Genomic DNA, 27000 nt, shown 5'->3' on the forward strand with positions numbered 1-27000 from the left:
GCTGTCAAGTCGAACATGCAGAGCATGCGGGGGGAATAAAAGGAAAAGTCCCTCTCAACAGGGTGTTGTGTGCGCCATGTATCGACCAGGCCCCATCTATCCTGCCACTCTCGCCTGCTCTTCGGCAGCCTATGAGCCGCCGACTGCACTAATGGTGGGTGTGATCTATCTAATTCCACATCTAACACCGAGTTAAAATCCCCTCCAAGCATAACCGTGTTAGCTAAAACTGCCGCCAGTTTCCCCGATAAGCGCGTGAAAAAGGCCGGCTGCTCTACATTCGGGACATAAACGCTGCAAAGTGTCAAATCGCTCCCATCCAGTCGGCCCTGCACAGCCACAAATCTCCCCTCGGGATCTACCACTGTCACCAAGGGCTGGAATGGAACCCCTGCTCTCACCCAAATTAAAACCCCCCGTGCAAAGGCAGAGTACGTGGTAAAAAACAGCTGTCCCCTCCACCTACGCTGCAAAGCCCGCCCCTCCGTCTGGTCAATATGCGTTTCTTGCAGGAAAGCCACCTGGATCCCCCTGCGAACAAGATAGGCATTCACTTTATGACGTTTCAGCATGGAGTTCAGTCCCCGTATATTCCAAGTCACACATTTCAGCTCAGGTAGGGTCCCCATTCAAAAAAGCCAATACAATTCTAGATATTGAAAAAGCTCCAGGCGCACTAACAGTACCCCAAAACCTGAGTCCCGAAACAACCCAACAAACCCTCATCCCGCCCACCCCCAGAATAGGCACTAAAACGCAGAAACCCATCCAAATGCAGAAGTCCCAATGTACCAGCCTCTGGTAACTACCAGAGTCTCACAATAAGTGTGAGATCGGGGGGGTCGGCACCACGTCCCACAGACAGCGAGCCCACACATACCGTTAACCCGGCCTCCCCCATTACTCCCTAGGTGTCCCACATCCATCCTGTGTTAGTGGCAGGAGCCACGGAGTGTACAGGGTATCAGCCCAACAACCCTCAGCCAGCCCGGGGTAGACAGTCCCATCCCCACCTTATTCGCATGAACCATATCAGCATTTACAATACCACATTAGGGGGGGGTACAGGGGTCATTCGTCAAGCAAGCCGTCTGCAGTCCCAGGAGTGACATGAGGCGGCGCAGGGCCACCACCGCCCGATCCCTCCGACGTCCCATCCTCAGAGCCCCTGCGGGAGCCCGACTCCACAGGCGACATTGACTCTGCTGTCCTGGACATGGTAGAGACTGCCCTGAGGGCCTCCTTGCGCTCCGGCTCAGTTTGTGACACGGAGGGAGTCCGAGCAGCCGTCGGCCGCCTCCTAGTTCTCCTGTGTCGTCGAGGTTTCGGCGCGGCGTCCCGCGTCTCCCTAAGTGTCAGATGAGCGTCCGCACCGGCCCTGTACAGTTCCAGCCAGTCCCACACCTCTTCAGGAGAATTGTAGAAGGAGGAGTTGCCCTCCATCATGATCCGCAGACGGGCCGGGAACAAAAGAGAGTAACGGATACCTTCCTCACGGAGAGCCTTCTTGACCACCAGGAAGTTGGAGCGCAGCCTCTGGACCTCAAGGGAATAATCCGGGTAGATGGAAACTTGGGCATTGTCCACTCGGTAGGGCCCCAGTGCCCACGCCCTCTGTAAAATAATGTCCCGGTCCCTGAAGTGCAAGAGGCGCGCCACCACCGGCCGAGGAGGCCGACCAACAGCAGGAGGGCGGGCCGGCACGCGGTGAGCTCGCTCCAGCGTGTAAAATGGCGTCAGGCCCTCCTGGACAACCACGTCTCGGAGCCAGGTTTCAAGGTAGCCCAACATGTCAGTACCTTCAATTTTTTCAGGCAGGCCCACCACGCATATATTGTTGTGGCGATTGCGTCCCTCTGCATCCTCCGCCCTCTTTTCAAGCAATTGTACCCGTTGCTGCAGATCTCCCGGGGAGGCCTCAGACGCCTTGTGAGAGGGCTCCAGCACGTCCAACCGAGCCTCAGTTTGTTTGACCCGGTCTGCCAGTTTGCCGTGGTCCGCACGCAGGAGCCCCAAGTTCGTGGACACCTGAGCGATGTCGTGATGTAAGGCCTCTCTCGTGTCGGTGATGGATTGTAGGATCTGATCCAGTTGGCTCTGAGGAAGGCCCGCCGTCGAGTCACCGGACGGGGCAGGGTCCCGACCTCCCGATGAGTCCTCCGCAGGGGCAGGAGGCGGCTTCTGACGCTTCCCCATGGTGGCAGCCGAGTCACGGCGTTCAGTCAGCGGGTGTGGGGCACTCCCCGAGGCAGATCCACCAGGGGCCCTCGCCGAGCTGGTGGGCAAGAGCTCAGTCCCACGAACCAAGGTTCGCCTCCCGGGTCGTGCACGCAGCAGCGCCGCCGCGGTCCCCCAGGGCCAGGATCCCGCTCTCACATCCGACTAGGAGCGCTGTGCAGCCCAGGGCAGACGCTTCAAGAAAGTTCCAAGGCCGAGCTGCCCCCCTCACCGAAGCGGGGGCGTCCGGGCGTGCAGCGGCGGGCCCCAGCCAGCAGGCGCTAGCGCTCTCACTCCTCAGTAAGCGGCCGTCCCCAGGACCAGGCCCCGCCAGGCCCCCGGGTACTCCACCAGAGCTCCAGCGTCTCCCGTCAGCAGCAGTCGGCAAGCCCACACCGCAGCCCCCAGACCGGGGAGAGGAGCGCGGCACCGCACGTCGCGGCAGATGGTCTACGCCACCACAGGAGCCCGCAGCGCCATCTCTCCAGGTCCCCCGCAGTCGCTCGGGCCCACCAGCACCACAGGCCAGCCAATCAGTCCAGGCAATTCGCCCCCACAGGGTCACGGTAGAGCCAGGCAGGTCCGGGGGCGCACGCAACCTCCAGGTCCCAGATGTCGGTCCGGCGAGGATCACGGGCGGAAAAGCGCCGAGTGCGCTGCTCCACCGCGGCCATGTCCGCCGGGCCTCAGCAGCAGTGGGAGGTGCAAGGCTCCACCGGGTACCACGTATGTCGGCTGCAGAGTCGGGGCTCCGACCCCCTGCCGCCACCCGAGTCCGGCCGGCCCCCACCACCAGGCGGGCAGCCAACTAATCGAGGCCGGGGATGAGGCCGGGTGCACAGGCCGCAGAAAGATGGCCTGCGCCGCCCACAGGAGTCCGTCCGCGGCGTGCCGTGTCACAGCCGCCGAGCTGGCCCCGCTGCTCCGGGTCGATCCTCGACGTCCACGGCTGGGTAAGTGACCAGTCTCAAGCCGATAGGGACACCAGAATAATGATTATCAGGATAAAGAGGGAAGGCAGGTATGGAGCGTAGGGTAGGGCTCACACGTCCATTCTCGTTGGCGGCCAAGCCACGCCCATTACATATACCTAATATACTTATAGGGCCTTCAGCCAGCCCTCTTCAATCATTGGTCTGCTGTTGTGCAATTCACATTTTTGTCCTTCCCACTAGAGCATACAGCATGTGGCAATGGATCAGCTCACTTCAGACATTGGATGATTCACAGTGAGTGATGGCATTCTAACATTTCATTGGAGCACATCCGCACACAAAGTAGCCCCTTCAGTGGCAGCGACAACTATGGCAATGTATGCTTTTGAAAACAAAAACAAATTTATTTTTTTCAAAAAATATTTTAATACTGGTCAGGGCCCAGCCGCTACCACAAAAATGTTTTATAAAAGCCACAGTAAAACAATAATTGACAAAGCAAAATGCACTTGCAACTAAACTCAGACCAAGTTGCTTTGCCAATACTTGTTTATATCATTTTGATTTTGTGCACATACACTAGTGCATTCAATTTCATAGTGTGTTGTTAATGCCTTATTACAACTCAGTGCATTACTTCACTGAATGTGCTCCCCTTATATGATCTAAATTGACTATACTGTCTTCAACGTGTCAATGGTGCACAGGGACAATGTTAGTACTTATTCTAATTTCCAACCGCTTCGCCCATCATAGAACAATTTTCATTCAGATGCCAAGCTACCATTTCATATCATTAAGCCGTAAAGGAAAAAACGAAACACATCCTAATTAAGAACTGCAAATACCTATATATTCTAATTTAAATGAATATATTTATATTTGGATTGAGTCTGCTTATATAGGTGTATAGATAAAGTCTACCTGACTCACTTTCTCTATCGCTCCCGGCTTTGCGATTCTTAGAGTATCTACTGGTATTGTTTTGTAATGCAATTTTATCAGTGATTTGAAGACAATGAAAAACACATTTGTCTTGAGGCGTATCCATTCATTACTCGTTAAAACGGGATATCACCCTCTGATATTAGTTCTTGATGACTGTCGATTTAGTCCATACGTAGCTTAATTCGCAGTTTGGTGAAGGAGTAATGACCGAAACAGACGACCGTCTTCATGTTCAGAGCCTTATATAAAAAAAAAACCGGGAGCTTGTTTCCTTCCCAGTATAAGAATTGGCTTGGTAGTTTGGTTTGCCCTGTTCCCATCATGCACTGGGACAGGAACAGACTAATTTGCATATAGCCAGGTTCTGAGCTGGGATGGTGCAGTGAGCTAAAAAACGGTGATGGATTAAAACCATGATCTCTTGACTTGGTAAGAGTATTCTGCATCATTCAGAAACTCTGTCCATCACCACCCCCCTTTTCCAAAATCAGAGCCTTATATAAGCCATTTTTCTTTGTCAAGTACATGTCACAGATTCCAATCTTAACTGCTTGGGGCCCCAAAACACACTCTATATCACTCCATATCCTAGATACAGAAGATTTAATATAAAGAAAATATACAAGAAGAAATCAATCTTATTTATTAAACCCTTTTTGTGTAAAACCAGCTCATAAAAACCTGCAGGAGGCTTCTTTCTAATCAGGCTCGAACATTTACCTGTGGTTATTCAGTTGCTGGTATTCTACTGACCCGTAAATGCACCTCAGTCCTTTCCGTTCCTCATCACTCACTATCTTTCTACACCTTTCCCCCAGCATTCAGAGGGTTTTTGTGTGTTCTTTGCATCTCAAAATATTGTTTTATTGTTGCTCTTATCTCCCACGTACGCAAAAGGCTACTCCTGCTGCAGTACCCAGCTGTTTCAATGATCTCTGTTGTTTTCTTAAGCACTACCTTTGGTTTTGACATTGACTCACCTCCTTTCTTTCAGGCAGCAGCCAGCATTCTATTCCTCCGCCCCTCTCTCTCTCTGATTGCTTTTGGCACTTTAAACTTACAATTGAGCTTTTCCTTAATTAGACTACATCTTAGAATCTGGAGCCTTTGGCTTGTTTCTATTATTGATAGACGCCTTGAATAATTCACCCCTGGTCTGTGGACAGTGAAGCAGTAACTGCATGTATGTAACAAAACTACAGAAAAAACTCCAGCGCATCCAAAACGCGTCAGCTAGACTCATACTAGACATCCCGCGCCAAGATCACATCACCGGACATCTAAAAGACCTCCACTGGCTTCCCGTCAGCAAAAGAATTACATTCCGCCTTCTCACCCACGCACACAAGGCCCTCTACAATCTAGGACCCGAATGCCTCAACACTCGACTGTCCTTCTACAAACCCACCCGTCAACTAAGATCGTCCAATCAAGCCCTCGCCGCAGTCCCGCGTATCCGGAAATCCACCATGGGTGGCAGATCCTTCTCCTTCCTGGCTGCCAAGACCTGGAACTCACTCCCAACCCACCTCCGCCTTACTCAGAACCACATCTCCTTCAGAAAAGAGCTCAAAACCTGGCTATTCGACAAATAATGTACCCCTCCCCCTAGCGCCTTGAGACCCTCTGGGTGAGTAGTGCGCTATACAAATGCCTGAACTTGAACTTGAACTCCTTGGGAGATGCATGCTTTCCCTCTGATGCAGTAATGTCAGACTGTAGCCCCCCCGCCCCTTCACTCATCGCCAACCTTGCGCCACAATTCATGGAGGATGATTGCTGCCTAGTTTACTTTATTGTCCTAAGAGTGAGGGTCTACTGCAAGGGGGGCAGCTCTACTGATCACCTCTGGGGCTCTTCAAGTGCTGTTTGTCTTGTTCCATAGTCAGTCTGCCAGCTCATGAAGATACTGCCCCACCCCCCACTTTGAGGATCACTTGTAGTGCCACAGGCATGAGAAGGCTCATGGGCCTCTGCAGACCTAGATCTCGCTGTGCCATCCCCAGCAACGACAGGAGACAAAGCAAGTCAGGAGTAAATGTGAAATGCATAGGTGCAGCAGACTTTGATGTGACTGGGTCAGAACCCACAGACTCAGTAGACTGCAGCACGTGTGGTGTTTTCTGCAGGACCGGTCCTGGCGCATTAATGGATTCTGCATGCATGGTTGTATGTTTACTGTGTGGAGTGCAGGGGTATACTTGCAGAATTACCAGGCTGACTCACTACTGTTTCATCTGTTCAAGCTCCCCATCTGCCACTGCACTTCAGCCTGTGATGTGCATGAGAAAGCATACCATACATCAAGGTACCCACACAAAACCTAAATGTTGGAGACGGCATTAAATATAACTAAGTTAAGACTGGTGCTACAACAGACTACGCTCCTGCTTCCAAGCAGTGACATTGGTGGCAATCATGTTGTACTGAAATAACCATACTAAGCGTTCATAATTCCAGTCCCAGAATACACTTTCAGCTTTCGGAAATTAAAATAAATGTTTGCTTCATATAAACCCAGAGTGCAAGTACACTGAATCACTCTTTGTTCAGCATGCGAAATATCCATTCGCTTTTTCCAGAGACTCATTAAACTGAGATAACATAAGAAAAATGCATGATTTTGTGTCATAACACAAACATTTCCAAAACTTAGTGAGACCTTGATAGATTAGAAAAAATAAATTTTATTTGTTTGTCGGTGGAAAATCTCTGTGCATACCAATCTATTTCATTGTTAAATAGCAGAGAAAAACTCTCTATGAAGCTCAACACGTTTTGCAGTGCGTGTGTAGAATGATGCTTATATCCAGAGCCTCAAGGATTTTGTGATTTCACTATTTGCAAAAAAATATCTAAAAATTGGGTCGTTCGTAAAAATCCCACGATTTTTTATTTTAACAAAGTCCATGCAAAATTCCGAAGAAACTCTTGGCTCAACCTTCCTTTTATTTATTTATTTATTTATTTTTCTTTTTTAAAACCTTTATTAGTCAACGTGCATTATACACAGCATTCAGCTTACAACCCATCAGGGCCAGCCGCGTATATCTGTAACTGTAGAGTTATTAGTAGACGAACACAGCCTCAAGGTCGACAACCCTGAGGTTCGGCGGCGTGAATAGGTCCATTTCAGTACTGCACAATCATCCAAACATTTAGGAATTTTGAGGTATAGGTCTGTGAGCTTTTCTCTTTTTTATGTGAACCTATAAGCATAGTGTTATTATAGCACTCATCAACTACGTCAGATGGATAGTGGCCCGTTTTTACACATGTGTGCCTCGCGGAAAATTGTCAGCTAGGTCTGCCCTCCAAGAGGGTGCGGGGCAGTGGTAGTAGAAGATGAGGCTGCGCGGCATCCTAGGTGTGTCTGTGAGCGAGTACCTACACAGCTTATCCTTCCAAATGGGAGTGGCGAATGCCTGTATTGGAGTTCAGCTAGAATCACCTCGGCTATGGCTGCTACTCTCAAAGGCCCCATGGTGCAGTGTGTACAGTAACTAACTTCAAAGAACCTGGTCAAAAGGGGGCGCAGGACCAGTGCGCCAATAAACTTCAAAACAATAACTTGGGAAGTACACTTTAAAGGTAGGGGGAGTGCGGGTAGATATAGCCATGTGTTCAGGGAGGGAAATGCAGTATCATTGTGTCAGTAGCGATCGAGTGGGCAGGTAGGCTGGAGATTATAGTGTGCGGTCCGCCTGCAAGCTAAGTAGACAAGGGGGGATCACCACCATAAGGGCGTGCCAAGTATGGTAGTAAAGTACGGTTCGTGTGGTAGCGTGATGGAGGAGAGCTTGTGCTAGCCAGTGATTTATGTGTGTGCCATTGCTCATAACGTGAAGGTATTGTATAAAATGATGTATGGGCAGCTCATCAGACATGTCACCCCAGGCGGCAGTCAGCGTGTGGATGAGGGACGCGTGCAATAGGAACTGTCCAGCTGGGAGAGATGTGTCCTCCACAAGTCTGGCAAAGGGGAGGAGGGCGCCATCGGAGTACAGGTCCCCCAGCGTTTCCACTCCCGCAGTGGTCCAGCTGTCAAGCCTTACAACCGTCAGTGCCCCCGTCGCAGTCGGGGTGCCCAGTAGGGGGAGTATCGGGGCATATGGCACTGTTGTCCGGGTGAGTCGCAAGCAGCGCAGGAAACATCTGCGCGCTACCGCAAGATACAGCTGCGAGGGGCGGGGAGTCCGGGTCAGTGGGTGAAACAGCACTTGGATCTGCAACTGGGACCAGACAGCGGTATCCGTGGCGGTGTCTCCCATGTTCTTGCCACCCAGCCATCCTGACACCCACTGCATTTGCGCCGCCAGATAATACAGCTCCATGTTGGGAACAGCCAGTCACCCCGCCTCGGTAGGCATATATAGTTTCGACAGCGCAATGCGCGGTCGACCTTTATTCCAGATCAGGTCGCATCAACCTTCCTTTTATTGGTGCTCTGCTGCTGCGCTGGACTTATTAAAGAAGACTGGGCAGCAGAGAGGTGTTTTTTTTCATCCTCTTGCTGCATGACATCTTGGCATCATGGCATCGCTTCCTGTAAACACACACAAGTTACAACCATGAGGAAAAGACTGCAGGAGACCTGGCATCAGTAGGAATGTCAATGTTCTGGCCACCTCCCCCGTGGCACTCATCCTACTCAGCATCCCCCACCCCGGCTGTCTTCCTCGATGGAACCTCCCTCCTCTGCCTCCTGCCCTTCCCCTTGTTCCCCCACCACCACTCCACCTCCTTCTTGCCCCCCCACTCCCTGTGACACATACTTTCTGCCTCTATCCCCACCCCGCTTCTACCCCCTGCAACACCAGCAGGCACAATTGGCCGATGAGAAATACATGGTGCTGGCGGGAGCTGGTACTTTAGCCCCCTCCACCCTCCTCCCGCCTTAATTTAGGTCGGGGGAGGGTAAAGTATTTGATGATGGGAAGCTAAACTGCAGGGTGCTGCCAAAGACCCCAGCTTTAAAATTTTAATCTGGCACCAAATATTCGTCTTCCCAGTTTTTCTCATGCTGTGCAATGCTGTTTTGCGGGCTTAACTTTTGTGCCACCGTATTTCTGTGACAGGAAAGCTTAGTGCCTGTCGCTAAAACACCACAAGGTTTGATTTTTCGTGTCTCAATTTATTTATTTTGAGGCTGCAAAATTTTGCAAACCAGACTGCTACATCCTGGGGGTTGAGGGGGAGGTCTGTGCATCTTCAACATACATTGACAAAGCTATTTGGTCTGGCTTGCATTTTGAGCTCTGACTAAAATATTACAAAATGACTGCTGCAGTGAAAAAGCAAAATGAAAAAAATTGCTTGCCGTATTCAATGTATCTATAAGATATAGAATTTAAGATGAAATGATTTGTAAAATGGTTTCTAATGCATGGCAATTCAAGTGAACTATAAAAGGCAACAGCAAACAGCCAATAGCATGAGGTAAGAGAGGAATACTCCTACTTGATATGCATAGTACAGTATTACTATTCTGTTCATAACAACAGGCCACACACAGCTGAGCTGTCAGGCCAGATCAAAAATTGACTAGACCTGTATTAAATTTGCCCTGAAAAACCTGATGTGAGTGCTATCCTGTACCTGGCTTTTCACTTCAACACAGTACATCATCCCATCTACTGCTGTGACACAACACAATTCTTTAACTTGTGATCATTGAGTAGGTTTTAGTGGTAATAACTGAAAATAAAAATCTCTGGTTGAAATATATTTCAAATAAACACTTTTTTATAAAGCATGACATTCTGAGTTAGAAGACATGGCGAGACCAGAAACAACATATATTATTGCTTTGGAAGTTGTGCAACTGAAAGCCTGCATCCACCAGCAGATTTAGTGTTGACATCAATGAGTGGGTGTGCGAGCCAAGCACACAGTCCTAATAAGTGCCCTTTTTCCATTCAGAAGTAGTGGACACTGCATTGGTGGCTGGTGAGCTTTGAAAGTGGGGTACTACTTGCTCTGACCATGAGCCGCCTCATACTTGCTCTGAATTCCAGTGAGACAGTAAAGTGAGTTCCACTTCTCCCATAAAGTTCCAAGGGGGTTCTCCTCTCCAAGAAAATGTAAAGAAAATAAAAGGAATAGGGCATTCAAAAGCAAGATCTTTACATCCATTTATTCAAAGGTCAATGAAGCATGACACTTCCCTTGAAGTTGACATCACTTTTCCCAAAAGTGCAGTGGGTGCTTATGTCAGCAATAACGTCCATTGTCCCAGGGCCAGCATTTGTCATGGGTGCCCCTATTGGTCAGTGGTGCTTCTTGAGCAACAAACCAGTTGCCTACACCTCCCCATACACCTTCATTGATCTTCGCTAAAACCAAGGATTACCTCCAGTAAGCCAGTGCCAGTAATTTGCCAAGGGGGTCTCTTATGCCAAAAACTTTTTCTAAAATGTCAGTGCAAACATTTTGCCATGGTTGTCCCATGTACCAAAGAACTATCTCTAGTGAGCCAGCACCAGCATTTTCCCACAGGTGCCCCTTTTGTCAAAAATTACCAACGATTTGCCAGCACCAGCATTGGGCCATAGGTGACACTTATTCTAAGACTTATGTCCAAAATGCCAGTGGCAGCATTTTGACGTGGGTGCCCCTTACATCAAGAATTACCTTTAGTACGCCAGCATTTTGTCACAGGTGTACTCCGTGCTCTGTCATCAGGAGCTGATTGCAACTTGCACTACCCATCGCACCGGCCAGCGCTGCCAATGCCTGCACCAACACAACTACAAAGCATCACACTCCTACAAGTGTGAGGTTCAGACTAACCAGGCCCGAAAGCTATATGAATGGCTTAGGCTGCAGATATTAGCCATTTTTTATGTATATTGAATTAATACTGTGAAATTCCTAGGGCAACTTCAAAACATATTTAAATAAACATGATATAAACAGTATACTTAAGAAAGAGACAGGCTGACACTCTAGGTTAGAAAAATACAAAAATGTCTTTTATTATTTAATCTTTTCATTAAATATAGTTCAATATATACATTTCATAATAGGAAGTGAGCACAATGGTACACATACATATTGCATTCATCCCTCTTTTCATACATACATATCATACATAGGCTTGATGAGTTCATACTATTCACTTATATATGTATTTCTGATACCTAGTGATTTGAAATATGAGAGAACATTCCACATTATGAACAACTAGTGGAATTTGTTAGTTGATTCTAGGAAAGTATGATAAAACAAACATGCTAAAAGATTTGACAACTTTTCTATGGCATAATGGGATTGTCAGGTGGATTTGTTATATATTGAATTAATATACAACTGTTGTTCTGCTCTTCTGTAAATTTGACAAACAGCGCCACCATGTGGCCCACTGTCATAAGCACTGGTGTTGACAATTAAGTGCCGGTGCCGAGCACCGGGCATCACCGGCTGAAATCAAGCACTGGGTGTACCTTATGCTTAGCACTAGCTTCTGTGTGCCAGCTACAGCATTTTCCCACAGTACCTCATATGCACAGAATTTCCTCTAGTATTCCAGTGCCAGCACCAGATTGGAAAGTGCAGTAAATTGACACACACTCACTCATACTCCCTTGCGCTCACTCACTCACTCATTCACATTCTCACTCCCTCAATCTATTTCACACTCATTCGCATTCATTTATTCGCATTCTCACAGTCTCACTCACTCTGACTCACTCATTCTCCCTCACAATTACACTCACTGTCACTTACTGCCACTCACTCTTAAGCACTCCCCTGTCACTCTTATTTTCTTTCACACACACACATACTCACACACATGCTCACACACACATTCTATCTCACCTACACCCACAAATTTGACAATTGTTTAAAATTACTTTCAGCAGCTTGTGTCAGGTCATCGTTTCTCACCTGCTTGTGCTCCCACCTGCCTCAGACGTTGAAGCAGGAAACTGAATATTGAAGCCTGTGCGGCAAATGTGCTATACAGCCTCTTGCTTTTCTCACCCCCATCTTCTAACATCTCATCACAAGGTGAGGTGGGGTCACTGAGGGTCCTGATCAAGCCCCAGCCCTGTGATAAAATGAGAGAGGGTGAGGCGACAGGATGAATGCCGGATAGCCCTGGGTGCTGCAAGACTTTAGCTTAAATAGCCAGGGGCTACACGTATGGTTGATGCTCCACCTTATCAGAAATGAGGCGGGCCTGAGGTGTGGCAGTTCTCCTAGGCCAGGGCTGAGGTTTCGCCACCTCTGGACGATCTCTGTGATGGCTGATGCAGGCGTCTCTATGGGCCCACCATCAGACAGATCGACTGCCTGCATCAGGATTGCTCCATGACACTTGCGTTAAGCAAGGGTTGGCATTTTTATTATACCTATATTGAATAATGATATTTTAGTATAATAGCAAAAAAGCAATAAACATAGAGGGCGCCGCCATCTCTGTTGGAGAGCACACAAGATTTGAGGGATGAGGTAAATCATGCAGCCTCCAATCACTAGCCAGGCAGCAAAAATGCATGAGAGCTTTAAGAGAAACGAGGAGATGTCGGTGCATTCCTATATCCTGTCCACACTGAGAAATCCCAACAGCCTATGTCACCGAATGTAAGTCTTTGGATGAGATAAAAATTCTGGGACCTGAAGTTCAAAAGAGGATTGCATTGTGATGTGACCAGCATCACCTCTTGCAGTGTGAGTAATACTCACATACCTCACACATCAAAGGACCTTTTCACAAAATGTCGCAATCCACCCACCTCATGAATATCAATGAAGTAAGGCTGTGGATCCTTGAGAAAAGTAGCAAATGCTGGAATGGAGACCTGCTTTGGTGAGCAGACCTCGTCCCCGGCATTTGCAATGCACGCCATTGTAACTAACCCCTTTCCATTAAGGAATCGAGGCAACGATGCCACCAACAGTGGCATGGCATGGTGTGAATGCAGAATTCGGGAATGCATGGAGTGATCCATGGGACATCTATCTGTATCTTCTGATGCCTGCAGCCAGAACAAGAAGGATGCAAACTGTCAACTTTTGATAGCCTATACTTTGAGAAGAGTAGCTGCCTACCCCAGGCAAATGCTAACTATTTCATGAATTACAACCATCAATATTGTCTTACAGCATTTGTGCATTCTATTGAAAACTGCATAGCTCTTCCGCAGCCCACAGTCAGCTTCAAACCACTTTGTACAGATTGAGGGATGGATGCTTACTCAGGAATTAGTCAGTTATGATGGGTGTACTTGCCCATCTAATCACGCACTGTTCACTTGGTGCTCCGCACCTTAATCACACTTATTGCTGCTTATTCAATCTAATCACCACTCTTTACTGTTGCCGCTAATTATTTTAATTCCACATTAAATTTCACCTTTTCTCATGGTATATTATATTCTGTATTCAAACAGTATTCATTTACAACAATTTAATTTCAAAAGAAACATTATTTCACAAATTCTTCATTTCTGCGTTACATTATAATGTGATCATAAAGCTTTTGTTGAGCCCAATGCATTTCGGCACCTTACTGGTACCTTCATCAGGGGCCAATCTGTAAAAAATAAAATTTCAAAATGTAAGTGTTCGTGTATTGTTGTCCATGGGAGCTGATGTTAATGTGTTTTGTGTTTTGTCCCAGTGGCGGCTGGTGACATTTGAAAGTGGTGAGCCGTAAAATGCTAATGATACTGCACCGTAGCGAGCGAGCGTAGCGAGCGCGCCCGAACCCCCTAAGGAGGGTTCGGGGGGAATTCCCCCTGGGAAAAGTTTGAAAAAATCGTGGAAAAATGGTGAATTTCAAGCAAATTTGAGAAAGCAGGAAGGTTAATAAAGCAATTGTTAAAGTGCAGGTATTACATTATTAAAGAGATGTCATATAACATAGGTAGCTGCTTATTCAGTATAACCACAGAGCTTCATGACAGGTAATAGTGCTGGAAAATTCAAATGCTTTAGACGGTGGACCAAAACATTGTTTATAGGATGTGGCCTTGCCCTAATAATGGACCACACAATTACTACTGACATACAAACATAACTAACAATTTACACTGCAGGCAAATTTAAATATTGCAAATCCAAATGTGTTTCCACAATACAGTTGATGCGCATTCAAATTCCACGGACCAAAAAGTAACTGTTTACTAGACCTTAAGAAGTCTTGGTCATAACAAATTTTAATAATCAGAATTTTGTAGTGTAGAAAACAGTTGCTTTCTGCGCACCTTAAATGACATAGAAAGCATTGTAAATGATAAAAGCTGAAAAATGTGCTGCTGCTGGCTAGTACTGTTTTTCTGATTTGAAAGTGCGTCATGGCTCGAAACACCCATCCCTGGGCAGTGCAGTGGGGCACCTCGAGGCGATTTCAGCCTGTTATCACTCCGCATGAGATAGCCTCCCTAATCCCCTCCACCGAGATAGAGGACAGATACGGCAAAGCCATCTGAGACACCAACAGGCCACATAAATACTCTATGATGCTAATAAATGAAGAGCCCCCTTTATTAGAACATTACGAGATGTTTATCATGGCAGACTTCTCACAAGAAACGAACGTAATAGCAATACATTCTCAGCCTTAAGTCCACAACTGAGAAAATCTGACATTTAATTCGCTTGTGCCAGCAACAAGAACGCATGTCACCCATACAGCATAATGAATGAGAATTCAATCCACTGAACACAATGAAGGAATGGGTCAGACTAGACTTTTGGACTGCCAAGGAATGACCACAGAACAGCGAGAATCCTAAGCATAATGTTAGAGAGGAATCTAAAACCCTGCTTTACTGTACATACTAATGTACTGGCCTCCAGTGAATACTCTCATCATAGGAAATATACCTAAGATTAGAAACTATTGCATAAATAATGTACACTTAACATACCAGGAGTAATTGAATCAACACAATAAATGGAGGGCAGCCACTGGTAACAGCTAGAGATCTAAAATGGGTGGGTTGGTTGTATATGGCACTCCACTCACGACTCACCTACTCATAGAGCATAAAATAATTGTTACAGAAGTTAGGATGCCCTTTTTTTTTTTGCAGTTTTACACAGAGCGAACTCGACCAGCAGGTATCAGACTCAGAGACCTTTACATGAGCACCAGTTGCATTACAGACAGACAGGTCCCTATTTTCTTTTTAGGTAGAGGGAGATTAAGTGATTTGCCCAGAATCACAAAAATTGTTTGAGCCTGTTGACAGACTCGGAGATGGTTCGCCAGTTGCCAAGTCGGCCGCTCTAGCCCTTAAACCACATGATTGCAAGGCAGTAGTGACAGCACACTGGGGCAAAGGGTGACGACACATCACATGGCTAGAAGTCAGCAGTGGTTGAGATTAGAACATATATCGAGCACAGACCTCCCTGGGCCGAGAAGTGCTGAGGAAGAGGTTAGTGAATCACTAAGTGAAAGCACCCAAGGATGCCAGTGTTTCGCACGTACAATGAGACCTGGTCGTGCAAACAGCTTAACTGGCAGTGTTTGCACCTTCATTAATGGAAGTGTCTGCGTTCCTAAATGGGAAACCAATGAAAAAGAAGCATTGCCAAAATCATTAGATTTGGCTTTCACTGCAGCTTCCACCCATCAAGACATTCATCCGTCCATCCATGTACTTAATCACTAATGATCCATATACTCAGTCACTCTCATGCATCTATTCATCCTCCGGACTCATTCATGCATTCACTCACTCACCCATCCACAATAAATGCAGAAATTCACAATTCATTCAAGAGTGCCTTGATGCTGTGCTGCTACTTTGTGAGGACTGGTTAGAGTGCTGTTGAGTGTCGCGTGGTAATCTGTGAGGGGCGTGAGAGGGCTCCCAGAAGTTTGAGAGGGCAGCCGGTAGTGTGTGACTGACTGCCAGTCTCTGGGGATTGTGACTGTTTTTCCATTATTGTGCTACAGCAAGTCTGAGAGTGCGAGAACACTACTCTGAACAGCGGTAGAGTGCGGTTGGTAATCTGAGACTTGTCATTCAAGGACAGCGTTGCTATCAGAAACTAGCGTGTGTTGATGTAAATTGGCATGTAGAAATATGCAGACAACGCCAGTAGATTAGGAGAGGGTTTATTGTAAATTGAGTGGATACATAAATGACCCCACCAGGAGAAGAACCCACATTATTGGGTAACTTGACTAGCAGGCTACCACCTAGCCTAGGGCTACTCCTTGCACCCCAACCTCCTGTGCTTCTCAGCATGTGCCTACTCCACTCTTTGCTATGATGACCAACCAACACCCACCCACCAGGAGATGGTCAGAGAGCAGGAACCCCTGGAAAGCCTGACAGCAGTTCCTACACAATATCGCAGGAGCGGCAGCTCCCCTTGGGATGTTTTAGGATCCTCCTGTGGCAGCTGTGAGTCCGGCGGCACCTTTCACAACACTCTCAAACCTTGGCAGCCATTTTGTGGATCACCAGTAAAAATGCCACACCCTCCCAGCCACAGCACGAACCAATGAAGACCCAGAGACCGGTAGTGAGGAGCAGCACGACAGTGCCCCCCCCCCCAACAAAACCACCAGGAGATGAGTGTTTCCGTGCAGTGGCAAAATGCAAAATGATTCCCTCAGCAGAATGCAGGATCCACTGAGACTCCCATGTCTCTAAGATATGCTTAGGCCTTGGGATGATATATTTCTTCCTGAAGGGGATTCCTGCACAGCAGAGTCTGCAGGGCGGGCCTGTGTTTTGCCTCTGTTTCCATGTGATGGTGGATGCAAATTAGTGTATATCCTATTCCTTGGTGAGTCGTGAGGGTCTGGGACAAAAGACGGCACCCTATTGAGAGTGCATTGCATCAGCTTAGTAGGATGCTCTTATCTGAGACACTCTGAACAAGTGTACAAGCACAGTGGAGGGGGTACCTGTACATGGCATCATTGCCACTTATTGCCGAGTGGCCCGAGTCCAGTGTGCTACCTATATATAACTTTATTAACTAAGTCTGAGAACACAGGGCTTTACTTGTAAATGTAAACATTTTCCCGGCCAAAGTACTTTTATGCTGCAGGTGACAGTCACTATGCTCAAGTAACAATACATCAGAGATGCGTCATGATCTGTTTAGGGTCCTACAAACGTGCATGCCACACGCCCGGTTTCCTTACAAGATTTGACCGCTGTCTGCATAGGAGCACATGCAGGATTGCCACAAATCGTACATCGCGGTGCATCTATAAGACTCGATTTCCCTATAAAACCTGACCCATGCCGGTTCAAGACTAGGAGAAGAACTACTATAAAAAACCTTTCATCAAAATTCCAGAATACTACCTAGCTGTGCTCATTACAAGCGTCCCATATCTTCTTGAGGGTGTTTGCTGTGCAGGAAGAAAAAATATATAAATCGTCAAGCATCTTCTTTGTCTCTACTAAAATATCAATACGCTCTAAGCCTCAACTTCTTTCAAGGCATATGTCATGAAACTCACCATTCTGTCTTCCTGATGAAATCAACCGATTAAATATCGCTAACCGTGCATCCAGTCTATAGGATTTGGCCCTCATATTTAACATGGGTTGGTCTTAAAGTTTATTAATACAAACAGAAGCAATACATCCATACCGCAGAAAATACATAAATAATATTTGATTTCTATCAACTTGATACTTGAAACATCTTGTGTTGTTGTCCAGTTTGTTGTGCGAATGACGGTCACCTGATGAAGGCAATTTGCCGAAACGCGCTTAGTCAAAATCAACCGCTTTGCCTACTACCTTAGAACTCTGACCGGTCCAGTGTGACTTGTTGTAATTATGTCTATGTGGTTTCTTTCTGTTTTGCTTTTTGTGAATCTCATATTATGAATTTATTGTCACTCACATTATTATCAAACCTGTAAATGAATACATTATATAATATAGAACTATCTGATGCAACGATTTAATCAAATGAATCAATGAATAAAAAGAATCTTTTTGTACATCAATATCAAATTGTGTCATCACATTGAGAATATAGCAAAAATCTGGTCGCCATGGTTTATGTCTATTCCACTATTTAATACTTTTTCGTGAGAGAGATGGCATTTATAAATTGTTTGTTTGCTATATAGTTCGTTTCCCAAAATAATTCTGTTTCCCTACATATAGCAAACCTATTACTGTAGGGGTCCCCTGTTTTCTAAAACACATTTACTTGTAAATGTAAACATTTTTCCGGCCAAACTACTTTTATGCTGCAGGTAACAGTCACTATGCTCAAGTAAACAAGCACCAGATCATGAAAAGACATCAATACATCAGAGATGCGTCATGATCTGTTTAGGGTCCTACAAACGAACACTCATAAGAATGATAAAAGGCCATCTTTGAAGAATTCCTACAAACTAAAGCCTCCAAGATCGACATTCATTATAATAGACTTGACTAAACACATCCGGTACAGCTTCGGGTGAAAAAAACAACCACCACAAGCAAACACCACTCCTCCACCTTGAGCTTCCAAGACAGCCTGAATTAAATTCATGCAATTAATTGACTGCAATGACCCTGAACCTCTAAGCAGCATTTGTTTTGGTCCTGATCTTCCATGATACATTGGTCAGATATAGTTCCCTTTTGCATTAGATTTAATTTATTTTCTCATATGTAAGCTAGCAGCTTTCTATTACTACAAACATCACTGCTGTATTTACAAAGGCATATATACGCACCTTTTATTAATACAAATAAGTTAGTAATCTTCTTTTTAAGTGTTTGAGTCTCCTACATGCTATGGATGGCAATGGCAAATATACTTCCGATTGCTGAATATATCAGCACAAGACAGGCATCGGCAGGTTTATGCTTTACAGTGCTGGAAGTTGAAATGCCAACGATACTAGTACATGGAAAAAGATTGAGTGCTGAAATGTTTAGCCCCTCGGCCCCAGTTAAGAGATCTGAGTTTAGTCGTTCTATTACTCACCACAGCACCAGGGGCTTGAATCCAATGTGGCACAGTGAGCAACTAGACAGCTGCATTGTAGCCACCTCCATAATTAGACAGTACTGCAGCATTGGGCACCCTGACCTCAGGGTATTATCAGAGGTTAATATACACAGACTGAGCAGGCTAGCAGCTACCTCCATGATTGAGGCCTGTTCAGTTGCAGCCATCGGAAATTCATTAGCCGGGGTCAGACCGTCAGGAGCTTGTGAGAGTTTCATCACTAGCTAGAAGGGGGTGCATTTGGAATTGGAACGTGTACTTCAAAGACAAGCTTGTCGACACTAACCAGAACGATGGCGACCATTTCCCTCTCAGTCCTGCCACCCAGGGAGAGCACCGGTCCGGAACTACAGAAAAGAGTTAGGGCCAGGGGTCAGAGAAAAGATGCCGCTGCAGCCTGCAAGTACTGTCAGATCTCTCACCGCAAGCGAAGCAAGGCGTGCTGAGGCCGGGGCAAGGGGTCAGGGTCAAAACAACCAAGTATTGCTGGGCAGCCAACTGCTTATATTTATCGACGATATTTCCCCACTATATAAAGAATCTAAAAGAGAAGCATAAAATTAGCATACCCAGGCAGGCCAGTGCAATATAATTCCGTCCGGGTCCGTCCGTCTGTAGGCACACTGGCACAACAAGTCACGACGAGTCACTAGAGCCACGCGCTCTCTGACTGACTCAACTACTTTCACTATCACTTTTCGTTGTTGTGGCAGGGTGCGCCACACGCAATGACGTGACTGCAGCTTACAGAAATGGCCAATCACCTCGACATGGCTTGATATAGCCATATGTGATTGGCCACACTGTGCTGAGCAGCCAACACCCAAGCGCGGCACCATCCCTGCTGTACCAGTGTTGTCAGTCAGCCAATCCTGGCGCAGCCTTAACAGCGCCACTGCGCCAGGATTGGCCTCGAGCAGGATAAAATATGCCCATAATGAGACCGGGGCCCGGGTCCCTGCCTGTGTCTCAGTGCAATGGAGGGATGTGGGGGGGAAGGTTTTATGCATGTACGCATGCGCAGGCAAGTCTAAAATCTGATGACTCCTGGCTGTCACATGCGTGGTCAGTGTCACCCAGCTGCAGCTGCTAGTGCTTACGCTACGGCTATACTCAGTGCTCTGGCTGCCGCCTGTGCTGTGTGCTGTCACTCACTCTGCTGCAGCCCCGCCCCCCACGGCCCACTTCGTAAGCAATGCCCGATTCTTTCGGGCTTGTCCCGGGCCGGTAGCGCCGAGTCAGTGCGCTGTGATTTATTTTTAAAAAGTGTTTGTAAAACTTTACTGTTATAATGCATGTCACAGTGACGGTCGTCCATGGCTAGTGGGGCAACGCCCCAACGCCCCCCATGGACGCACCGCCACTGTTTGGTCCATACCTGATTGAAACAACCTCTCAGAATGATGTAACCACGTCAATATCACACTATCCGCTATTTTTCTGTCAAAAAAATGATAAGAACTCATTTGTAACAATTCCTTGTTTAAATAAGTGATAACTTTTCGTTATGACTACTCTCTGCCAGAAACACATTAATAAAACGTACCTTTCTATGATTTCCGAACTTATACCACTGCGAAAACAAATTAAACGATCTTAGTTAACATTTCCTTCTCTACTATGTTACCTCCAAAGCGCTGCTTTCATGTATGCATACCTCGTTATCTTGTCTTGAATCTCATCTGAAAATATACCAGAGAGATTCTGTGTCATTATCTCAGACCCCCGCATTAAATCACTATCACCACTGAATAACACCCCGTCACTTTCCGTACCTGTATCCACAACCGTTACTCATCGAAAGAAAAACCGCTGCCCAGAGTCAGACATTACCGATCTCCGCCTAACGCCGCCATCAGTGCATGTATTATAAAACCCGACGTGGTAATACGAAATAAACATAGGACTATAAACATAGCTACTTCTGCCGATCATCTCCACTACTTTGGGCGCCATCTTGGCATGGTGAATTATTGGAAAAACTGGTTTGTGATCCCGTGTATGTTCACTATCTCCTTCATAAGATACCTCACAACCATGATAGTGAACCAATCCTCTTATGAACTAAACATCAGTAAACACATCGTGCTTACAAAACATACTAATTTATTCTGCTTAACGAGTCACAAAACGAATATACTTCCTACTATGCCAAGATCTTAATTCCTCTTACTAATGTCCACTGACATCATTAACCGGTTAAACAGCTGTAGTTGTAAAATACATTTGCTAATGTGTTTTTAGTACTGTGTGCAATGTGTTGTGCTATAGTGTGTTATTGATGACATTGTTATTTAATCAATACAAATACTTCAGAGACATATTGTAATACCTATAGCTATACAAATATTGATACAGTCCATGTTAATAAATTCTTGAAATATATATTACCCTTCCTAATGCCGGCATCTTAAGTTCTCCCCAATTGGTTATAAGATAGTCCCTGTGCATGACCATGACGTTATTTAACTAGCTGCTACTCATATTATTCATACTTCCTCATGAGTGTTTACAGGAAACATGATAAATCGTATTTATCATTGAGACCCTTGGGGGACATCGTGTTAAGGTACTTGATCCAATATAATTCTCGTTGTAACAGTTTTTGGTGATTGTCAATGCCTGGCCTGATTGGTACTTGTTCTATTATGAAGAAACGTAGCTGGGAAATAGTGTGTTTTGCTTCTCTCCAATGGTAAGCTAATGGTGATGTTAAATTCACATTGCGGATCCTGCTCTTATGCTCCGTTATTCTTGTTTTCACCTTACGCTCTGTCTTTCCAACATATATTTTGCCACACGGGCATTTGATACCATATACAACATTCTGTGTATTACAGTCACTAGTGTGTCTCAAGTTTATTTGTTTTCCTGTAGTTGGATGGGTACATGTGTTTCCAACGATAATGTTATTACAGTTCGTACAATTGTGACATCTGATCGTCCCTTTGTGTGTCATTATTGGTAATGTCAATTGTGTCTGTTTTAGTCTCTCCCTTAGATTTGGTCCTCTTGTGTAGGCATGTAAGGGTAGTTCCTTGAATAGTTCTTTAAAGTCAGATTCCGATGATAACAACTCCCACCTTGTGTTAATGATTCTTTTGATTCTTTTCGATTGGGTTGTGTATTTAGTTACAAAAACCATTCTTTCTTTTGATGTTTTGCTTCTTGGTTTGAGTAATTCCAGTCTATCCATTTTCATGACCTTCTCTATGTGCTCTTCCAGTTCCAGTGGTGGATATCCTCTTTCCTCATATTTTTGTGCCTGTTTACGGATTGTGTTTTGACACGTTTGTAGATCAGAACAAATTCGTTTTATCCTTATGAATTGTGAGGCAGGAAGATTTTTAATCAAGCTCTTTGGATGGAAACTGGTATAATTAAGAGCATTGTTTCGATCTGTTGGCTTAGAATATAATTCTGTAATGAATCCACTCGCTGTTTTGATGATCCTCACATCCAAAAAATCCATGTTATATCTGTCTATTTTATGGGTGAATTGTATTCTCGGATCTATCTGGTTCATTGTCCTGATGAGCTGTTCCAATAACTCAGGTGTGTCATCCCAGATGAGAAAAATATCATCAATAAATCGACAATACATTTTTACATGTTGCCAGTGTTCTGAGTTCATCACATTCTGTGCCTCGAATTGGGCCATAAATGTATTTGCATAAGCAGGGGCCCCTGCAAAGCCCATCGAAGTTCCAGTCAGTTGTGCGTAATACTTATCATTCCATAGGAAATAGCTATTGTGAAGACAACATTTAAGAATTTGTAACAAGAATACTTTATTGGTTGATAGATCTCCCATTTTTAATAGCGCCCATTCTACTGATTCAAGACCTGCCTCATGCGGTATGGACGTATATAGAGCCACCACATCTATGGTGCACATAATCCAATGGCTCTGAAATCCTTGTTGAATCCATAAAAGTTTGTTCAAAAAATCCGTTGTGTCCCTTGTGTAGGAACCCCATTGTTGTACAAATTTTTGTAAAAAAAAATCCAAATATCGACCGATTGACCCACACCCCGAGACGATAGGTCTGAATGGTGGGTTGGTCAGGTGTTTATGAACCTTAGGGATCATGTAAAGTTTCGGGCATCTTGGATATTTTGTTGTCAAGTATGCTTGTGTTTGATCATCAATCCATTCATTTTCTTTAGCTGCCTGCAACATGCCATCAAGCATTTTTTGAAGCTTCACAATAGGATCTGACGGTAACACTAGGTAAGTATCCGTATCTGCCACATGTTCGTTGACTTTTTGTTCACCAAAAACTGTTACGAGAATTATATTGAATGAAGTACCTTAACACGATGTCCCTCAAGGGGCTCAATGATAAATATGATTTATCATGTTTCCTGTAAACACTCATGAGGAAGTATGAATAATATGAGTAGCAGCTCGTTAAATAACGTCATGGTCATGCACAGGGACTATCTTATAACCAATTGGGGAGAACTTAAGATGCCGGCATTAGGAAGGGTAATATATATTTCAAGAATTTATTAACATGGACTGTATCAATATTTGTATAGCTATAGGTATTACAATATGTCTCTGAAGTATTTGTATTGATTAAATAACAATGTCATCAATAACACACTATAGCACAACACATTGCACACAGTACTAAAAACACATTAGCAAATGTATTTTACAACTACAGCTGTTTAACCGGCTAATGATGTCAGTGGACATTAGTAAGAGGAATTAAGATCTTGGCATAGTAGGAAGTATATTCCTTTTGTGACTCGTTAAGCAGAATAAATTAGTATGTTTTGTAAGCACGATGTGTTTACTGATGTTTAGTTCATAAGAGGATTGGTTCACTATCATGGTTGTGAGGTATCTTATGAAGGAGATAGTGAACATACACGGGCTCACAAACAAGTTTTTCCAATGATTCACCATGCCAAGATGGCGCCCAAAGTAGTGGAGATGATCGGCAGAAGTAGCTATGTTTATAGTCCTATGTTTATTTCGTATTACCACGTCGGGTTTTATAATACGTGCACTGATGGCGGCGTTAGGCGGAGATCGGTAATGTCTGACTCTGGGCAGCGGTTTTTCTTTCGATGAGTAACGGTTGTGGATACAGGTACGGAAAGTGACGGGGTGTTATTCAGTGGTGATAATGATTTAATGCGGGGGTCTGAGATAATGACAGAATCTCTCTGGTATATTTTCAGATGAGATTCAAGACAAGATAACGAGGTATGCATACATGAAAGCAGCGCTTTGGAGGTAACATAGTAGAGAAGGAAATGTTAACTAAGATCGTTTAATTTGTTTTCGCAGTGGTATAAGTGCGGAAATCAGAGAAAGGTACGTTTTATTATTGTGTTTCTGGCAGAGAGTAGTTATAACGAAAAGTTATCACTTATTTAAACAAGGAATTGTTACAAATTAGTTCTTATCATTTTTTTGACAGAAAAATAGCGGATAGTGTGATATTGACGTGGTTACATCATTCTGAGAGGTTGTTTCAATCAGGTATGGACCAAACACAAAACACATTAACATCAGCTCCCATGGACAACAATACACGAACACTTACATTTTGAAATTTTATTTTTTACAGATTGACCCTTGATGAAGGTACCAGTAAGGTGCCGAAATGCATTGTTCTCAACAAAAGCTTTATGATCACATTATAATGTAACGCAGAAATGAAGAATTTGAGAAATAATGTTTCTTTTGAAATGAAATTGTTGTAAATGAATACTGTTTGAATACAAAATATAATATACCATGAGAAAAGGTGAAATGTAATGTGGAATTAAAATAATTAGCAGCAACAGTAAAGAGTGGTGATTAGATTGAATAAGCAGCAATAAGTGTGATTAAGGTGCGGAGCACCAAGTGAACAGTGCGTGATTAGATGGGCAAGTACACCCATCATAACTGACTATTTAACACAAAGGAGGGACTATCCTTAATAATCACAGCACCAGTGGATTAAAACAATAGAATTGGAATACAACGGAGTGCTCCTCACACACCCAATAACCCTAGTACTCAGGAATTAGGACAGGGATATAAAAGAAGGGCCAGCAAAATTTGTTAAAAATCTAGGCAAAACACTGAGGATGTTTCTGAGTAATGAACACTGTTGGCTTCTCATTCACCGCTACCTCATATAATCCATCCTGGACTGAGAGTGAGCCCTCTGAAGAAACCCTAAAAACACTGACTAATGTGTAAAAAATCTTTACTGGTTAAATCATCTTTCACTTCTCTATACATTGCAGACACAGGCATGACACCTGATGCTCTCATTCTACAGCAATTGAAGATGTAACTGAGTGTCATGTCATGGCTGCCACAGGAGTAATAGCAGCAGCCCTAGTTAGCAGTGCACACAAGATCAAATCCTGGCTTACACCAATGGGAGCTGAAGCAGTACTAAAAATGTAGAGGCATATTACCAAGGAGGGCGATAGGCGAATATCGCCGCATTAGCGGCCGTTTTCGGCCACTAAGCGGCGATAATTCTATTGCCCTATTAACAAGCTGTCGCTAGCAGCAGTTAGTGACAGCTTGTAGGTGATAGCGAGCGGTTTGGGGCCCGCTTTGCATGTCAGCGATATTTATCGCTAATGACATGCAAAGTGGGAGTACCCAACCCGTTAGCGACTGACAGCAGTCGCTTACGTCACTATCGCCTATTAGCAAGGCAGGCGTAGCGTTGGAAATATTTGCGCTAAGCGCGAATATCTCCAAATACTAACACCTGCCCAGACCAGTTCTTAGCCATGTTATCCAATGGGAGGTGGATAACATGGCTAGGAGCATTTAGTCGCTAATGCTTGAAAATCGCTGTATTCACAGCGATATTCACGCATTTCGCTGCTATCGCCTGGATTTTTATCGCTTTTCAGAGAAACCTTGCTAATAGCAAGTTAGCTCAGCGATAAAAAACGGTGATAAAAATATTGCCGCTAACCCTACTTAGCGATAATTATCGCTATTTGTTGGTAATATGCCCCGTAATGTCTGCTTCCAGGATTTTACACAATTTACACAGGAAGGAGGAGGAACAGTCTGGCAACATGCGCCTCAAAACGGCCTTAAGATTTTGTAATGGTGTACCTCTTGGCTGATCACACTCAATGTCAATTTGAATGTCAGATGCACCAATGGGAAGACCATGTCTTGGTCCAGGATGGTGCAGGGTTCATCATTTGTCTGCATCATCACACAGTTACAACGTGCATAGAAAAAGCGACCCCGTAATTAGATAGGCCAAATAAATCCCCATGCACTTTCCATGGCATTCCCACAGAAATGTTCATTTTTGTCATGTTGAACATTTGGAGAGCTTTGCAATAAGGATATACCCTGCTCAGTCTATAAAGTATGAGGCAACATCCCTAGGGAAAGCGACAGATTTTCAATATGTGTCCAGAGTTACATCACTTTTATCTCTCCACAACACCCAAAATCCCTACTCTTATAGGTCCATTCCTATCTCTCTTAATCAAGTTATCTCGCATCTTGAACTTTCCCCTCTCATTCTTGCCTCTCTACTACATTTGCTCCACATCGGCACACCAGCCTTCCTCTCTTTTCCTTCATCCAGAACCTTTACTTCTTTTATTTTGAAAATTATCACCTTATACTTGATGATCTAGATGTAGCTCCCTTCGATAGCATCATGTCAACACAGACCTACCTAATAAAAGGTGTGCTTGAATGAACTTGTTGACAATCTAGCACCTCCAAAAAGTAAAAACAACTCTCTGTTACTTGGTTTTCTAAGGATCTCTATGATGAAACTTAATATCTAAGAGAGGTGGAGAAATAGTGGAGACCCACACTCTTTCTCCAACCCAGCAGCCCTAAAACAGCTAGGTCACCTAATATGAAAATATTATCAATGCCAAGCAACTTATATCAAATTATGAATAGACCCTGCGAATAATGACTCATACAACTCTT

General features: G+C 44.9%; 1 protein-coding gene and 1 long non-coding RNA gene across 2 annotated transcripts in view; one reads left to right on the forward strand and one right to left on the reverse strand.

The window, feature by feature from the left end:
• The window catches only part of MAP1B (microtubule associated protein 1B), a 474660-nt gene that overhangs the window by 302704 nt on the left and 144956 nt on the right, over window positions 1-27000 (reverse strand). The gene's annotated exons all lie outside the window — the stretch shown is intronic.
• Window positions 24071-24848, forward strand: LOC144819442 (uncharacterized). The gene is made up of 5 exons (XR_013607372.1): window positions 24071-24157; window positions 24249-24273; window positions 24358-24384; window positions 24491-24552; window positions 24641-24848. It is a non-coding gene; the product is annotated as an uncharacterized LOC144819442 (long non-coding RNA).

The sequence above is a fragment of the Lissotriton helveticus genome, chromosome 2_1 (genome assembly GCF_964261635.1).
Source record: "Lissotriton helveticus chromosome 2_1, aLisHel1.1, whole genome shotgun sequence".
NCBI lineage: Eukaryota > Metazoa > Chordata > Amphibia > Caudata > Salamandridae > Lissotriton > Lissotriton helveticus.